Source organism: Acipenser ruthenus, chromosome 9 (genome assembly GCF_902713425.1).
Source record: "Acipenser ruthenus chromosome 9, fAciRut3.2 maternal haplotype, whole genome shotgun sequence".
NCBI classification, from domain to species: Eukaryota; Metazoa; Chordata; class Actinopteri; order Acipenseriformes; family Acipenseridae; genus Acipenser; species Acipenser ruthenus.
Window position 1 is genome coordinate 45674080 of NC_081197.1, and position 16024 is coordinate 45690103.

General features: G+C 42.5%; 1 protein-coding gene across 2 annotated transcripts in view; it reads right to left on the reverse strand.

Moving 5' to 3' along the window:
- Window positions 1-16024, reverse strand: part of LOC117405095 (cyclic AMP receptor 3-like) — a 110090-nt gene that overhangs the window by 8065 nt on the left and 86001 nt on the right. The window lies entirely within an intron of this gene.

Sequence of the window (16024 nt, forward strand, 5' to 3'; positions counted from 1 at the left end):
TCCGCAGCAATCTAGGCAGTACACAGGAAGCACCATTGCGAGTCGCCGTGCCAGTGTACAGGATGAGGAGGTGACAGCCACCTGTAGCTGCAGGGCTCCACTTCCAGGCTGCCTGCAAAAGGGAACAATTAGAAACTGAAATTCAGAAACCCTTTTACTCCCCCTTTAGTTTTGTCTAAAAAGAGAAAAACATCCTTTAATGTTACAAAACTGGAAATAAAAGACTTCTGAATACCCAAGAGCCCAAGAATTCAATTCCTGAGTTGCTTATTTTCAAGTTTGGTAACCTCAATGGGTGTTTTTCTCCTTTCAAAATGAAAGATGCAGTGGAGTAAATGGTTTCGTTAATTTCTCTGTCTAATCATTACTGGTACTCGCTCGCCCTCACTACTGCAAGCCAGAAGCGCGCTGCCAATCCATGCTATGCAGCCCCAGACAGAAATGTTTATGTATGATGCTTCTGCATCTAATCTGAAAATCCTTTGGGCAGCTGCCTCAACGCAGATTGCACAGGTGAATTGAAACTACCAGGCATGCAGAACTGAAACGTTCACACAGTCAGAGGCGCCTCTAGCAAAGATTCTGCGTATTCATTTTTAGCCAAGGCAGTGCTAGCTGATTGGGGGCCCTAAGTGTAAATATGAAACACTGTGGTGTGGAAATGACATTACCCAGGTGACCTTCACGCTTAACCTTCTTGCCGTTGGCTTGTGGGGTTATGAGGATCCGTTAAACGCACTGCGTCTCCTCCACGCTCATTTTATGCTGCCCCCACTGTTTAAGAAGCCACATCACTTAACAGCCACAGGCTTTTCATCTTGATGTTTAAGAGGCGATATAGGTTTAGGTTTGAGTAACAGCCCAGCTTGACAGATTCTCCGCCTGATCTCTCACAATCTGCAGCTCTTTAATAATGACAGCAGGAGGCAGGACTCAGCCCAGATGATTACACTTCCCCCTTCATATACATTATTCATGAGCCGATACAGCACAGCCAGTCAGAAGAGACCAGGTGGAGGAAATGGAAGAATAAATGGCAAACCATACCACCTTGGGTTTCAGTCTTTTTCTGATTTCAGATGCTAACAAGAAGCAAACATGGGCAAAGAGCCTGGCTGACCTCCAGGGAGCAGCAGGTGCTGCTGGAACAAGTGGTGTAGTTGACACAGCAGGGGGTGGTCTTCCCCCAGACCCAGAACTCAAACTGTGCCCTAGCATGGCGGCTGTTGGGAGTTACTGTCTTTCAGGTTTTTGTCCGCTGTGGCTATCCCATGACATTCTTCAGATAAAAAATAAAATTGAAAAAAGCTTGTCAACAAGTCAAGAGACTGTTACCAAACTGAAATATGTTTAAAATATGGACAGGAAGAAACACTCTATCAAGACTGTATGTGGAAAAGCTTTGGATCCAGAAATATTTCAAACCAAGCCTTTTTTCAGTGCAAAAAATTGAGCTCTGATTAGCTTTATTTTGACTGTATAATTAAGAACAAAGAGATTTCCAACGACAACTGTTTTTATCAACCTCCGACAACCAACAGCAGTCTAATGGATATCAAAAGAAATAAAGTCCACTGCATATCCTTATAAAAAAACAAGACGAAAGAAGTTATTTCACACACAGAACAAAAATCTGAATAACCGTGCAGAAGTGAAGAATATTTCAAATCAATAATACATTTGATTTTAAAGATTTGAATTGATTTATTTATGGTCGCACCTATTTTCTTGGGGTAATCCGAAGAGAAAAGTGCCAATACATATTAAAAAAAACCAACAAAAAAAACATCCATGCGTATTCATCACAATCCTTTTGATATACAGTACATATATTACAAATCTGTGTTTTTCTGTTTTTTTTTTTCTTTACCCCCAATTCATAATAACTGAGCTAAAGACACTAAAACCCTGTTCTTGCCATCGATTTCAGAAATACTGAGCTGGGCTTGAATTGGAACTTGATGATGCAGAGAGCTGATGTCTGTCCGCTGGGGACACCCAAGAGGGTTTCATTACAGAGCTCTTTTGAACTGCAGTAAGCTCGCAGCTCATGGAGAGAATTAGCAAAGACCAGATGCTAGTCAGATTTGTTTCACTTCTTATTAATGTGAAAATAAATCAACATCGCCTCTTTTTTCTGCTCTGAATGGATGTTTAGAATCTGTACAGCTTGCTCCAGGCTTGCAAGTCTAAAAGCAGAGATTGGGTTGCGAACAGGAACATGAAACAACAAAGACAAGACGCAAACTAAACAAACAAGCCCAGTTATCAAGATTGAGAGGCATGATAAACACCTCTTTGTAGCTCTGTCTAAAATGTCTTATTAAAATTGAGGAGAGTGTCAGCATGTTAAGCAAGGAGAAGACAACAAAATACTAAAAACAAAACAAAAAAAGGAACAGTAATACTACAAAAACTGAAAGCCTCTTTTTCTCCTCCCTTCCACTTATCCATGTCTTCCGTACCCCACCTCCTCTCTCTGCCTCCCTGCCTCTCCCAGTTTTTGATACATTCTTCCCGATATAACCTGGAAATATTGTGGTGTGCTTTTAAGGAACAATCCTTTGGTTGTTTTCAGCAATGCAGTCGTACCCTCAACCAACTCAGCCAGTATATTACTGCAGCCGTCCAAATAGGAAACAAAAAAAACAAAAAAAAACACACACCCCAAGTGTCTACTGATCTACACCATAGCTATCTTTATTTCAGTTTCTTTGACAAAATCAAACATGCAATTCTGTCACCCAGACATCTCTCAACATGTTTCACACCAGTTAGATGGCATTACAATCTTCTGGCAGGTTTATTTGACTGATACTGCACTGTCAAAGGGTTGTACAACAGTGTGCACACATTCCCCATTACTGCTGCCTCTCTCAACCTTCTTTCTGCTTCATATAAACAATCTTCGTCCGGCAACCGAGAAAACCAATACCCTCATTTACTGACAGCTCTACGCTTCATGCATCATTCTCTTTCAAATCACATGCACTGAATAAAAACCTTCAAAACATGGCCATATTTACTGCAATCAACTCCCATTTGGACACACTGCTCCAAAACTGGGGTGGGTCTAATCCTGTCAGCCTTCATTGCCAACTCAGCCCAATCCCTCATTATTAGCCTCGCTGGAACATCCTTCGGTTGTTTTCAACAATGCAGACGTTCCCTCGACCAACTCAATCAATATTTTTGGACTGACTTCTGTCTGGATGACTGGTATGGTTTCACACTTCACCTGTTTGCTAAAGTAATCAAGAAAAAAAAGAATGCTCTGTGCAACTATTGTGTAGTGCCTTAATTCTTATTTTTCAGTCTTGACAAAACTTCAGTGTGTCATTAAATCACCCAGAATTCTCTCACGTCCTGGGTTCACACTCATTACAATCGCTTTTCAGTTCTTAATGGAAAATGTCATCACCTTGTTATCAACACTGTTCTACTAGGACAGTTTCAGCCTAGCCGCCCTTTAAGAAATAGCACGTGACTACTTGGACCGTGACTGGAAAGGGCTGTCACAGAACCACCCTGGCTTTGGCACTGGCTGCGTAAAGTACAATTAGAGACCCATCTTTCAAAGAAAACCAGTACAGCCTGGATTAATGCAGCCAGATTCCACTGACGAATACTTGAGTGCCCTTGAATACAATTCATTAGTTGTTTACATCTTGTTTTGTAACTTCGAGTGTTTCTCCTTTCAGTGGAAAATGGAACTAATGACCAAAAAAAAACACTTTGTGAATCTCCTTAATAAGTCTCAGCACTAAAGAATTATTTTAAGCTAATACGATATATCCATGCTGGATGCCAAGTTCCTTTGCCACTCCTGTTTTCCCTCCTACTTAAAACCCACAGCTCTCCTAATCCATTGCTCATTATCACCTCTCCCATTCTACTACAGCTTTTTCTGTTTATCTCCCCACGTTGCTAATACACTGATGCTTCCTCATCTGAGCTTGCTGCTATAAAAACAAAGAGCAACAAAAAGGCTTTAGAGCCCTGCCTATTTTGTTTTGGACGGGTGAAAAAAAATAAGGGGATAAAGCGAGCAAGCAAGCTTGTGATTGTGACAATTTGAAAGCCCCCTTCCTGCATCTCGGGGATGAGATCAAACTCCCGCTGACGCCCTGAGCCACAGTGCTAGCACAGCTGGATTGAACTAACAACACTGAGGCAGCCAAGGCTGACTGACGACACTCACAGAGCTGCAGTCTGCACCATAATCCCCTTTGATCACTAAAGCAGGGGTCGCCGCAGGGTCAGTACTGACAGGCAGCTGTCCAAGTGAGAACCGGCAGTGAGAAGTGTAGAATACGGCGAGACATTCAAATCATCTTTGTCTTTTTATTTTCTGCCCACACCCTCCTCCTTGGAAACACCTGCATGCGATTGAAGCACTACATACATTATTTCAGAGGCTGGAAGCACCGGCTTAAAAGTCTCCCCTCAGCTTCTAATGCTCCAGATTAAAGAACACCGCTCCTCATCTGAGCAGTGTTTGTGCATATACCACACTAAGTGGCCGGCACACATTGCTGTCTGGTTACTAAGCATCTCAGAGCCAGCAGCACACAGTGGAGCTGACAAGAATCAGTGGCATTAGCACAAAGCCCAAAGCGTTGTGCAAGAGGCACCTGACTCACAATGGGGAGTGCTGGATTACAGAAAAGGACTCCTCCAGTCTTTTTTGCATACGTTGTTAAAAGGTTGTCGCAAGGTTCATATTTCTATTACTGCAATTCCCAACCTGTTTAAAGATTCAGGGACTTGACTCAAGTGCAAAGGGAAACTGTCTGGGAGTAATCAAATAATTGTAACGGTAGACAACAAGCAAAAAACTACTAATTATATCAAACTAGCAAGAAACTACTCAGTGGAATAAATGAACTGTTCCTTACTGACACAAAATTGTTTCTAGCTAGTTTTATGCAGTTTACAATTGTTTTATTCCTCTGTGAAAAGAATATCCTTTCAATCTGCTTCAAAATAGGTCCTTCCATAACAGGGCCCCTCAGAGATATAGTCACTTTAAAACATAAACTATTCTTACGTACTTTCCTATCATTAAATTATCAGGTGTGCCTGCAAAACATTGAGCTGGTTTAACTGAGCAGAGTGGCATACAGCTGAAACTACTTTTAGAGAACTAAAAAGCCAACAAGGTTTGGTTTCAGATTTAATACAGTGTACAGTCACCCAGAACACAGCTGTGTGGGTCTGCAGCTCTAAACATGTAACATTTCATTACATTGATGTTTACTGTTGGGTCCTGCACGTATCCAGTTTTAAGGTCAGCTACATAACACCTTATTGAAATGAATGAAAAATAGCAGTGGACAGAGCTTTCATATCTTCACGCTGGCTGGTGGGAAGATGTGTGTTACTTGAACAAAAAGGTGATCTTTTATTATCCAGAGGTACAATGCTTAATTTATAAAGGGATGGGCGACAGGTTTTGCATGTTTAATACGGTAAATAGTGAGGAATCCAATTTATGCCACATATAGACTAAGGCTAACTGCACAGCCAGAATGATGAAAACTTAAATCAGTGAGTCTGTAAGACAGTCTGAGAGCACAGTGTGGCTGGTACAATGTATTAATAATCGGCAGTATAAGAGATAGAGGGCTATGTGCACACAACAAGGAGGTGGCTTTCTGCTAGAGATGGTGCCGGTGTGGAAAACCAGGGGGAAATGACTGATGGTTTGAAACTCTGGCCTCACCGTCTAATCATTTCTAAATATAGATGATACATCAATAATGAATTGGAGTATGAAGTAGCAATGGAAGGGTTTAAGCACGTGCATTGCAAGGCTATGTGTATCATTGTCAATTGATTAAACATTTAACAGGAGTCTGTGTGGTCCGCTGGTTAACGAAAAGGGCTTATAACCAGGAGGTCCCCGGTTCAAATCCCAGCTCACTATATATATATATAGTAAATATGTACTGGAGAGGAGGGCTATAGTGGAAGATTATTGTTACCGACAAGGGGCTATAATGCCCGAAGCTGAGGGCATTGCACCCTGGAGGTAACAATAGTTTTCCTGAGGGGCATTTCATTTTCCACTATGGCTGAGTCTGCAGTACATATTTAATATATGAATCAGTCAAGAAAATAAGTGAGGCAAGGTTGGAGAGTAACTATGACTTTCTATATTTTGTTTAAATATAGCTGCTACAGCATAAGTAAATAAATACATAACAAATAAATAACAGAAAATGTTTTTACCACATACAGTAGTTATAAATGTTTTTTTGGCGTCCAGCTCTCTGTGTGGCTTGCTGACTGCAGCATAATCCAGTTTATATCCCTGCCGTCATTATTTTTTTACATCGTCAAACAGTGACATCTTTATTTTGTAGCATGTTTTGTAATTTATTTTCTGTTAAATCACAGAATCGGTGTTCAGTCATTTTCTCTTGCTGTGAGTGCAGGGGAGAATGGCGTTCCTTTGAAAAGGGGTGGGACTGACAGTGATGTGAACCAATCACATGACAAACTGAGACTATTTTATTGCCCAGTGGTGTAAGGATGTCAGGGCAATAGTTCATCTATTTTTGCTACGATTATGAGGTTTTAACCAATCACAGGCCAGGATTTCCAACCACTGATTCATATATATATATATATATATATATATATATATATATATATATATATATATATATATATATATACACACACACACACATATATACAGACATGCTCAAATTTGTTGGTACCCCTCCACAAAAAACGAAGAATGCACAATTTACTCTGAAATAACTTGAAACTGACAAAAGTAATTGGCATCCACCATTGTTTATTCCATATTTAATAGAAATCAGACTTTGCTTTTGATTTTTTATTCAACATAATATTGTAAATAATAAAACAAATGAAAATGGCATGGACAAAAATGATGGGACCGCTAACCTAATATTTTGTTGCACAACCTTTAGAGGCAATCACTGCAATCAAACGTTTTCTGTAGCTCTCAATGAGACTTCTGCACCTGTTAACAGGTAGTTTGACCCACTCTTCCTGAGCAAACTGCTCCAGCTGTCTCAGGTTTGATGGGTGCCTTCTCCAGACTGCAAGTTTCAGCTCTTTCCATAGATGTTCGATAGGATTCAGATCAGGACTCATAGAAGGCCACTTCAGAATAGTCCAATGTTTTGTTCTTATCCATTCTTGGGTGCTTTTAGCTGTGTGTTTTGAGTCATTATCCTGTTGGAGGACCCATGACCTGCGACTGAGACAGAGCTTTCTGACACTGGGCAGTATGTTTCGCTCCAGAATGCCTTGATAGTCTTGAGATTTCATTGTGCCCTGCACAGATTCAAGGCACCCTGTGCCAGGCGCAGCAAAGCAGCCCCAAAACATAACCGAGCCTCCTCCATGTTTCACTGTAGGTATGGTGTTCTTTTCTTTGAAAGCTTCATTTTTTCATCTGTGAACCTAGAGCTGATGTGACTTGCCAAAAAGCTCCAGTTTTGACTCATCTGTCCAAAGGACATTCTCCCAGAAGGATTGTGGCTTGTCAATATGCATTTTAGCAAATTCCAGTCTGGCTTTTTTATGTTTTTCTTTCAGAAGTGGAGTCCTCCTGGGTCTTCTTCCATGGAGCCCACTTTCGCTCAAAAAGCGACGGATGGTGCGATCAGAAACTGACGTACCTTCACCTTGGAGTTCAGCTTATATCTCTTTGGCAGTTATCCTTGGTTCTTTTTCTACCATTCGCACTATCCTTCTGTTCAATCTGGGGTCGATTTTCCTCTTGCGGCAGCGCCCAGGGAGGTTGGCTACAGTTCCATGGACCTTAAACTTCTTAATAATATTTGCAACTGTTGTCACAGGAACATCAAGCTGCTTGGAGATGGTCTTGTAGCCTTTACCTTTACCATGCTTGTCTATTATTTTCTTTCTGATCTCCTCAGACAACTCTCTCCTTTGCTTTCTCTGGTCCATGTTCAGTGTGGTGCACACAATGGTACCAAACAGCACAGTGACTACTTTTCTCCATTTAAATAGGCTGAATGACTGATTACAAGATTGTAGACATGTGTGATACTAATTAAAGAAACTAATTAGTTTGAAATATCACTATAATCCAATTATTTATTACCTTTTCTAAGGGGTACCAACAAATGTGTCCAGGCCATTTTAGAATATCTTTATAGAATAAGCAATAATTCATCTCTTTTCACAGCTTCTTTGCTTTATTCTATGACATGCCAAAGGCATGCAAGTATACATGATAAAATAGCTTTTAATTTCATAACTTTTCAGGAGGAATGAAGCATTATTTCAATGAGCTGTAAGGGTACCAACAAATTTGAGCACGTCTGTATATATATATATCAATCAATCAATCATTCAATCTTTATGTTATGTAGCACCTTTCATTGTGGACCAGGATGCAGTACAACAAGGAAATCCATTTAAATACTTTAAATACAGAGAAATGCATAATACATTAAATAGAGTGGAATGTACATAATATGTGATACATGACAGTAGCATAATACATGAAATAGTACATTACAGTGGAAAGTGCATAATACATGATAGTAGATACATGATCTATCTATCTATCTCTCTCTCTCTATATATATATATTACTATTTATATCTATCCAATAAACCCTTCATCACTGACTTCCAGCTACATATATTTAAGCAATGTTTTACCCATCAATTAACAGTGAGCTGGATACTCATTAGTTGTGTTCTATTTTTTTTCTCACAAATGAATTTCATCGTTCAGATACACGAGTGTTAATTAAAATCCCTACTGCAATCAACCACCCATATAACAAACCAGATCTGAAACTACCATGGCCAGTTTTGCACAGTAATTTTGCAGTTTTCGCATATGTTTCCTATGTTTATACTATGCATTTACTATGCAGTATTACCACTGTTTATACCGTTCCCTGTTTCCCATGCTATGCCATACTTCACTACATTGTGCTTTTACCATGGTAAACTTACACAAGGATTCCGTCAGCCCTGCCGATGGCCTTTAAGTTGTTCATTAAACCTTAATAGAGTCTGTAGTTCAGTTCTTGAATTTTATCAAGTTTCTTGTGGAAGTTTAATCAAAAGCAGTTGTGTCTATCCTTATATGCTGATCGGGTGTCTGTTAGTTGCCATTAAGTCTGGAAGGAAATACAAGTCTTTTGCAAGGCTCTTGGTCTAATTCTGGTTTGTAGTCTGCAACGCAGATATGAATGAATTTATCTAATTCAGTCATCTCAGGCCGGGGGGGAAGAGCGAGCGAGCAAGAGAGAGAGAGCGAGAGAGAGCGAGAAAGAGCGCGAGAGAGAGAGAGAGAGAGAGATCCCAACGTGTTATTGGAAAATGCCTCCCCTGCCACACACACATGCACTCACTCCCAGCCTGTCTGCTGTCCTTGCTGGCTGCGCTAGACTAAATGTGTAATTACTAGCACAAGGGGCATTGTTTGTCATTCTTCACAGCACAGATCTAAGCAGCACTTATAATTTTCATACTGTCCGATCTGCACAGTGTTCTTAGGGCACAAGTAACAGTTTGAGTGCCCTCTTAAAGTGAGTGCTGAAAATACTGATATATCCTTAGGAAGAATGAATCAGTAGGTCTCTCATACAAAAGTGCCGTTTTCTGCAAACTAGCTTTTGTAACATGGGTCTGTGTGGCTCCGGACTACAACATCTGTACAGACGGGTGGCCTAACATAAAGAACATGAGAACCTATTAAACAATATGACGCTAGTTAAAGTCAAGCCCTCAGTCGCTCCTTGCAGAAGCTCTGACAGGAGGAAACGTCAGCGTGCGGTTAAACCCGAGAACCTTGCGCAGGGAAACAATGTAATGAACAGCTGTCACAGTAGGTGGGATTTTGAGGAAAAAAAAAAGAGCTGCAGAAAAGGGAAGCTGTTTCAATGTATGCGACCAGCAGCTGGTATTGAATTTGCATGTGTGTGTGTGTGTGTGTGTGTGTCCGTGTCTGTACGCAGTGCTCAATCAAGCATTTGCTGGAGCCCAGTATTTCATTCCAAATATAAGCCCTGTTTAGGATGGCTTTCCGCATCAAAATTACTGTGAATATAATTCCCTCTTGATGATAGATGACCTCTTGTGCACCCGAATAGCACATAAAAAAAAAATGAAATAAAGGAACCGCCTGTCTGTGACATTGGCTTACACGCCTGGGAGGCCTGCGTTAGGGTGCAGTGGCGGTGGAGACTCACGTTTCTTGTTTTCATTTAGAAATGTATATAAAAGAATATGTGTGTAGTCCGTCATTAAGCAAGGCAGAACAGGATCCTCTTCAGTCAGAGCTCTGACTGAAGAGGAATACAAACAGGGACTTGGCTGGCAGGCAGTCAGGCTGCACTCAGGGCTGGACAAACCATTTGCCCCATCCTACACAGAGTTTTTTACTACCTGCAAAGATTTGTTTCTAAAACAGCTTCCAACAATCAACAGTAAGCAATCAAGCTTGACCTACAGTGAATGGATCAGACAGAATCATTGTTATACAGAATTCCTCTGCCATTAACTTTCATTGGAATTCAAAACCTTATTATTATCTTGCAGTAATGTGGTCCGTGGAGACAGAATGACTGGAAGCAGCACATAACTGCCTTTTTAAAAATTAAAATCCATGACCTTAAAAAAGGAAAGACCAAAAAACTTGCTATATAATAGCAACGGTTACAGGGCACATCTAATGAGCTTACTCTGAAATCATCAACGCTGCCTTGGATTTTATCCACCATGAACACTTATCTCCTCATTCACCTGAATATGCAGTGCTGTTTTCACACAGTGTTTTAATACGGAAGCTAGAGCACTCAGTCCTCAACTCTATCTTCACCCTGCAGGAAAATCAGAGAGCAAGTTCACTTCGCTCCTAAACTGACTACTCCCACAGCTCGATACCCAATTAAAAAAGTACAACATGGCAGATATTACACTGGCTTACTCATTACCTCCTAAATAAACATCCCCACCATGCTAAATGGATCTGCTGTATGTGGATGCTTTCCTGGAGTGCACTAAACCATAGCTGGAGCTGTGACAGGAATTATTAACAGGGGGACAGCAGCACAATCCCACATAAAGATGAAATCACTGAGTATTTACTGGCTCCCTGTGTCTTTCTACTGTGTGCAGTAGCTATACAGCGTAGAAACGGCAGGGTCAACTGAACATCTGCATTAGGTGACAGCTTACTTCTCCAAACCTCTGGTTCACTGCACCTGAGTTTCATGCAAATACTGCAGTCAGTGTGTAAGCAAATTATTATTTATTATTTATTATTTGCTATTTGATTGGTTTCCACACAGTTTTTGGTTCTTTTGCCAAGCAGGTGTAACATTTAATCAAGCAGCTTATTTCGGCGCCAGCACGAAGCGCCAGCAATCCGAAGAGCCTCAACAAAAGAGCCGGGAGTCCAGCTGTGGGAGTCTACAGGTAACCAGCGTCTGAAGCAAGATAGGTAATTGATCCTGCTCCTAGTAATTTTTGAATTAACTATTTAAGTATCATTATCTGGTGTTTCTATTTGGGGAGGAGTGTGTGATTTTATCCCAGGCAGTGTGTTTATTTGAGTAATAAATTTGTAATTTGTAAATTGTATCAGGGAGGGTGGTTTAACTTGAATAGAGTAGTTTGCATTTGAATTGGTCTCCACACAGCTCCTGTAGTTGTGTGATCCCATTAAAGTGTGTGAAACTATTGTCTCCAGAGCAGTTAGCAGCTAGTTCCCTTGCTAAGTGAAGGGAGTTATTTAAGGGTGGGCATCTAGTAATTAGTTCAGTCTACAGGTAACCAGGGACAGAGGCAGATAGATAAGTTCCTGCTTCTAGTAATTTGAACTAACTACATTTGGTGACATTGTAAGGTGGTGTTTGAATTGGCTGAGTTAGTGTGTGAGTAGTACCAGGTGAGTGGCTAAATTGATTAGCATTTGATTTTGCTATTTGATTGGTTTCCACATAGTTTAGTTGGTTCTTTTGCCAAGCAGGTGTAACATTTAATCAAGCAGCTTATTTCGGCGCCAGCACGAAGCGCCAGCAATCCGAACAGCCTCAACAAAAGAGCCGGGAGTCTAGCTGTGGGAGTCCAGCGGGGGGAGGCCTGCGCTGAGACGCTGTTCGACTAGATCCGAACCTAACGGGCCTCTACAAGAAGCTATCTACTAGTCAGGTCTGTACCCTCCACCCTACTGCTCCTACTGTGCCTTTTGTCTTGCTTGTCCTGCTATGACTGTCTCTCACATCCCTGTTCTGTCTTCCCGTCCTCGTCCTCTGCCCTCCCTCCGCTGCTGCTCCTCCAACCCCTCTAACCTAATTTCTCTGCCTCTCCCCCCCTCCCGCACACTCTCTGGTGCACTCTGGAACTGTCACACTTCTGCTAACAAAGCTGATTTCATCTCTGCCTTTGCCTCCCACCTCTCGCTCGATTTCCTTGCTCTCACTGAAACCTGGCTGTCCCCTGATAACACTGTTACTCCTGCTGCCCTGTCCTCTCTCTACGTCCTGTCCCATACCCCGCGTCTCACTGGACGGGGAGGTGGGACGGGTCTTCTCCTCTCTCCCTCCTTACTATTTTCTGTCCCCTCCGATCTCACCTCACTCTCTGTCAATACCTTTGAATTTCATGCAGTCCAACTAACCTCTCCCTGTCAACTCCTGCTCATTGTTCTGTACCGCCCCCCTGGGCCTCTCACTCACTTTCTGGATGAACTCGACTATCTACTCTCCTCCCTCCCCTCTCTGTCTACCCAGACTGTCCTGTTGGGTGACTTCAACATCCATCTCTCCAACCCCAGCCACTCTGCTGGATTCCTCCCTCTCCTTCACTCCTTCGACTTCTGTCTCTCTCCGTCCCCTCCTACCCACAAAGCTGGCCGTCAACTGGACCTCACCTTCTCCAGGGCCTACTGCCCCTCCACCCTCTCTGTCACCCTCCTGGACCTCTCTGATCACTATTTCATCTCTTTTTCTCTGTCTCTCCCCCCTCTCCCTGCTCCTCCTACCCCCACTATCACCTCTCCCCGTAACCTCCGCTCCTCTCCCCCTCTGTCCTTGCCTCCACTGCTCTCTCTCACCTCCCTCCTATCGACTCCTTTTCACAACTCTCCGTAGACTCTGCTACCTCCACCCTCTTCTCCTCACTCACCTCCTCCCTCGACTCCCTCTGTCCCCTCACCGCCCGACCTGCTCGTCCCTCCCCTCCCCATCCCTGGCTCTCCTCTGCGCTCCGCTCGGCAAGAATCACACTGCGATCTGCTGAAAAGAAATGGAAGAGAACCAAACTCCCTGCTGCCCTAGACCTTTACCGCACTCTCCTCTCCTCCTTCTCCTCTACTCTCTCCTCTGCTAAATGTGCTTATTTCCAATCTGTAATCCAAGCCTCCACTAACAACCCACGTAAACTATTCTCTACCTTCTCCTCCCTCCTAAACCCCCCCTCCTCCTCCCTCCTCTATCTCCCCTGATGACTTTGCCTCCTTCTTCTCTTCTAAAATCTCAGATATCCGCAAACTCTTTAACACCTCTCCCTCCCCTGCACCCCCTCCTGCTCCAACCCCTACACCCACTACATCCCCTACTTACTCGCCCTCCTTCTCCACCTTCTTGCCCCTCTCAGACTCTGACCTCTCCTCCCTGCTCCAGGGTCACAAACCCACCACGTGTGCCTTGGACCCCCTCCCCACTCACCTCTTTCAAGCTGCTGCTCCTGCTCTACTCCCCTTCATCTCCTCCCTCCTCAACACCTCTCTACTTTCTGGTATCTTTCCCTCTGCCTTCAAAAAAGCCTCTATCACTCCCCTCCTCAAAAAACCTACCCTCGACCCCACCTCCCTCCAGAGCTACCGTCCTGTCTCCCTCCTACCCTTCCTCTCCAAAACCCTTGAGCGGACTGTACACCGCCATCTCTCTGCTTTCCTGTCCAACCACTCTCTGCTTGACCCTCTCCAATCTGGCTTCCACTCTGCTCACTCCACTGAAACCGCCCTCCTATCTGTCACCAACTCACTTAAGTATGCCCGAGCTGCCTCTCTCTCCTCTGTCCTAATTCTCCTCGACCTCTCTGCTGCCTTTGACACTGTTGATCACTCTATTCTACTATCATCTCTTGCTGACCTGGGGATCTCTGGCACTGCTCTGGCCTGGTTCTCCTCCTACCTCTCCAACCGCACTTACCAGGTAACCTGGCGTGGAGCAACCTCCACACCTCACCCTCTCTTAACTGGAGTCCCCCAAGGGTCAGTCTTGGGTCCTCTCCTGTTCTCTCTCTACACCCGCTCCCTGGGCCCCCTCATCGCATCCTATGGTTTCTCATACCATTTCTATGCTGATGATGCTCAGATTTTCCTCTCCTTCCCCACCTCTGACTCCACCATCTCCTCCCGTATCTCTACCTGTCTGTCTGCTATTTCCTCCTGGATGCACTCGCATCACCTCAAACTCAACCTCTCTAAATCTGACCTCCTTTTCTTTCCCTCCTCCTCCCCCTCCTCTGATCTCTCTATCGCTGTTCCTCTGGAATCTACCACACTCTCTCCCTCTTCCTCAGCTAAGAACTTTGGAGTCACCCTGGACCCCTGCCTCTCTTATTCCCAGCACATCTCCACTCTGGCACGCACTTGCCGATTCTTCCTGAGCAACATCCGAAGAATCCGACACTATCACCCTTCATTTAAATGTGCTTTATTTTGCTCTTATCTGCCCCCTATTTTACTGCATTTAATCCTGTACTTCAGATTACTGTAATCTGCCAAGTGTTTAACCTGTAGTATTTTGTATTTAATCATATCCTGATGTAACTATCACTATTTAATCATATCCTGATGTAACTATCACTATTATCTGCTGTATTATTGAATTGTGGTTTGTCACACTTGAACAAAAGTTATTGTATTTCTTGCTCTTATTGTATTACTTGTATTGTAACACTTGAAATGTATTTGCTTACGATTGTAAATCGCCATGGATAAGGTCGTCTGCTAAGAAATAAATAATAATAATAATAATAACTCATCTGTTTTTCCCCTGGGACACATATCACCCTTCCTTAAATGCGCTTTACTTGCTCTTATCTGCCCCCTATTTTACTGCATTTAATCCTGTACTTCAGAGTACTATAATCTACCAGGTGTTTAATCTGTAGTATTTTGTATTTAATTATATCCTGATGTAACTGTCAATGACACTGTTATCTGCTGTATTATTGAATGGTATTTTGTCACACTTGTACTTGCTTGAACCAAAGTCATTGTATTCATCATTGTATTTATCTTGCTCTTAATTGTATTATTAGTTGCACTGTGATTCTTGAAATGTATTTGTTTACGACTGTAAATCGCCCTGGATAAGGGCGTCTGCTAAGAAATAATTAATAATAATAATAATAATAATTTATTGTCCTGCAAATTCTGGATCATTTCCCTATTGTGTAGGCAACATAGAGCGATTACATGTAAAGAAGTGAATACCGAACTACAAGTGGAAAATAAGAGTATTGTGTGTGAGAACAGTATGGATCACCTGCACCTGGATCCAGGCAACTATAGAAGAGAAGAGGTTTACCCGAGCCAATTCAGAACTGATATAGCATGGCCCTCCAGATTTTACTGTACTGGACTGTTTTACTGACAAATCCCATCAGGGACTGGCTGCAGGGCAAGGGATTCTCCTGACCACACTGCACAGTTTGTAGGCAGAGGGAGAGATTGGTTTTGGAGTTGTCTATGTTATCACATTATAAGTCAGTGTAAGTCTCAGGTCAGGATTAGATCAACAGTACAGTTATAGCCTTGTTATAGTCTACAGAAACATGCTGTCTGACTCTTTTGATACAGATCTTTTGTTTTTTTAAAGATTTTATTTTGAAAATAGGTTAACTGAAGTATAGCCGATGCAAGACTATTTTTAAAAGTGTGCCAGCTCATTTAGGAAAATGAAAGGTTAATATCTCCAACAATACAGTAACTTGGCATGTTTCAAGAACAAAGGGTTGAGAAAACATTTATATATTGA